A 3,159-nucleotide genomic window follows, 5' to 3' on the forward strand; every position below is an offset into this window, starting at 1 on the left:
TATGTTTGTTGTGATTGTTTGTTTTTCTTGTTGGCACCGTTTAATGCCCTGAATGTTTTCTCGGGGTCTGAGAGTCCTTCAAGCAGTTCACCAGTCCTCGAAAAATTTCTAGGCATACACCTGAATCACACAAGAGTTCAAACGTGAGAATTTCGATGAAAAATTATTTAACACCGTAGCAAATTGGTCTAAACTAATAATTCAAGCACTACTTCTAAGTTGCAATAAATAACACCGTTAGTTCCCCGGCAATGGCGCCAAAATTTGATCACGCCCAACTATGCCTTATAAAAGACAAAGCGGTCGTTGCAAATATAATCCATTTTTTCAAGTCCGGAGTCGAATCCTCAGGGAACTAACCTATCTATTACAACTCTTAATGATGCTAGTACAAGTTCACCAATTTCCAGATGCAAGATTTTTATCAATAAACAGCGAGATTTGTTTAACTAATGTAAAACTAACAATATTCTAAATTAAAGATAATTCAATGGTGAAAATATCTAGGGTATTGATTTCCCAAATTGCTAGCTTAATTCTTAACTCCTTTGCTATAATCTCGCCGTAATATTCTATGAGGATTATGAGCTATGGGTTACCGTAATTATCTCTCGATCAACTACGATAATTTACTAGAGCATTCTCTCGAACTACTCTAGCTGATAATTTATGCAGCTCTGAATTATCCCACCAAAGTTTCGTTATCTCTAACCCCACTTTTAAATTCAAGTAATGAATCTCTTCAATTACCCGAAAGTGGTGTTGTTCAACAACAATCTAACCTAGTATTATTTCTCAAGCAACACAAGGCAATTAGACACGATTAATCGAGGGCCCATTCAATTAATCACCATACAAAACATAGTTGAACAATCATATAATAAACCCGGCTCGATTATAACAAAATTGAGTCAAAACTCCATCTAACAATTGGTTCCATCAACCCTAGATTAAATTTTTAGCTACTCATGGAAAAATAAGATAAAAACATAAAATAATTCATAGTTCACAAAATAATGATAACAAGAAGAAGAATGAAAAACTCTAATGGTGTCTTGATCTTCTCACACTTGTTCTTGCCTCCAATTGAGTCTAAAAACAAGATTAACCTTGACTTGGGCGAGTTTGTTGAGTTTATATAGGGTTAGGATAAGTTTTCCATATTTTACACTTTAGCCCTTAAACTTCTTGGCTTCATCCAGATCGACCGCGATCGCGGGAAAACCGCGGCGCGACCGCGGTGATTTACTACCATTCTATTTTCCGCTTTCTTTCACCGTGGTCGCGGTGAACTATTGCGTAGTTTTTCTTCGCCTTTTCTTGCTCATTTTCATCTGGGCTCTTCTCGATTGGCCTTGTATCTTCATTTTTGACCCCAAAACACTCTATATTCTCCTCCTAACTCGGACTAGCTCCTGCAAAGCATAAAAACCTCAATTAGAGAATTTTGTTATCATTTAGCACTTAAAACATCAATAAGGAATGGTTAATTAAGAGCATAAATAGCATCTACATCGCACCTTGCAATTCTAGTATTTTCTGTTCCAACCGTAGGACCAAATCATTCTGGGCTGGAGTACTTCGACCGTCTGAAGTTTCAATATTCTTAGCATTTCCTTTCGGATACCACTCATATCATCCATCTTAGGTTTTCCCTTGCCTTTCGGATTACTTGGAGGAGGAGGTGGAGGGCCTCTAGATCTGGTGTGATATGTTGACGATGCCAGTATGTGCGAACCAACCTTGGGAATGGGAATAATCAAAATAAAGAAAAATGCAAAAAGGTAAACAAGTCAGTAGGGATTCTTAAAAGCATTTGCAGTATTTAAACACGTATTGCAGGAATGTAAATTCGCATCCTAACTTGGGGAACCTCGTTGTGCCCGAGGTAGGCCTAGCGACAAATAGATTTGGAGAGATTTAATGCCGATAAATGCCTCATTTCATTAATGTAATAAATAAGAAGAACCTAAAACGATAAATAAATAAATGAGTTACTAATGGCATTTGCCTTATTACATTCCAAAACGTTTCAGAAAAAACAGCTAAATCTAATCTACTTGGTCCCGGAGGGACCTTCCCTATTTTTGACTTTCTTGGCTCCATCAATCAAATTCCCTAAGTCGTGCATGTCTAGCAGCAGGTATGCCCTTGCTAAGTGTCCTCCCTCGTTGCCTTCTGCATTCTGACAGCCTGCGACCCTTTTTCTTATCTTCCCTTCCAGTTCCATTAGACCCTGCTCCAAATACTCCAGCCTTTCTGTCGATCTTGTGGCTATTTCCTTCCACTCGTTAATTGACTCCATGTCGAACTTGTGTTGCTCTAAGTGCCTGGCTTCAGATTCAAGGACTCTCTTGCGCAGCCTCTCATACTTCACTTGTGCTTCAGCGACTTCATCTATGACCCTATTTACTTGACCAACCCCTGGCTCGACTATTCCTGCTATGTTATCTTCAAACCATGATAGGTAGAAATACACATGACCTACGTGATATCGATCTGGCTCGATCCTTTTCCATGATAATCTTCAAGTGCTACATGTTCTGGGCCTCACATTTGTATGGAATGGCATCACCCTGAAAATCAGCTCTGTAATGACTCATTTTGGAGACTCGTGGTATGACTTGTTTTCTACCAGCTTGTCTCATGACCCTGATAGGAACATAGGGATGTATTCCTTTTATCCCAATCAACACCAAATGCGAAACATCCCCGGATCTGATGATGAATTCATCGGTAGGTAACCACTCAAACATCCAGTGAACCAGGTCCTCGGTCAAATTGCTGAAAAACTGTGCCCATTCTGTAGCATTCTCCGGCTGTGCAAATCTATCTGGGATAAAGGTCATTCTTTTAGGATGGTGGAAAGCTATGTGATCGTTCCATGGTCTCCGTGGAAACTCTTGGCGGTATTATCCCCTCTGAAGATGTTCTAACAACCAAATCTGTAGTAGCAAGTTACAACCCTCAAAATGTTTAAACCCTTTCTTGCAACGATCCAGAGCCCGGTATATGTCTACTACAATCATCGAAAAAATAGTATAGGTTTGTCCCTCAATTCCCTCCATTAAAGCTTTGGTTACCATGGCCAACCTGGTGTGAATTCTGTCCCCTTGGATTGGAAAAATTATCATACCCAGAAAGCGGACGATGAATACA

The sequence above is a fragment of the Nicotiana attenuata genome, unplaced genomic scaffold (assembly GCF_001879085.1).
Source record: "Nicotiana attenuata strain UT unplaced genomic scaffold, NIATTr2, whole genome shotgun sequence".
Classification (NCBI taxonomy): Eukaryota; Viridiplantae; Streptophyta; class Magnoliopsida; order Solanales; family Solanaceae; genus Nicotiana; species Nicotiana attenuata.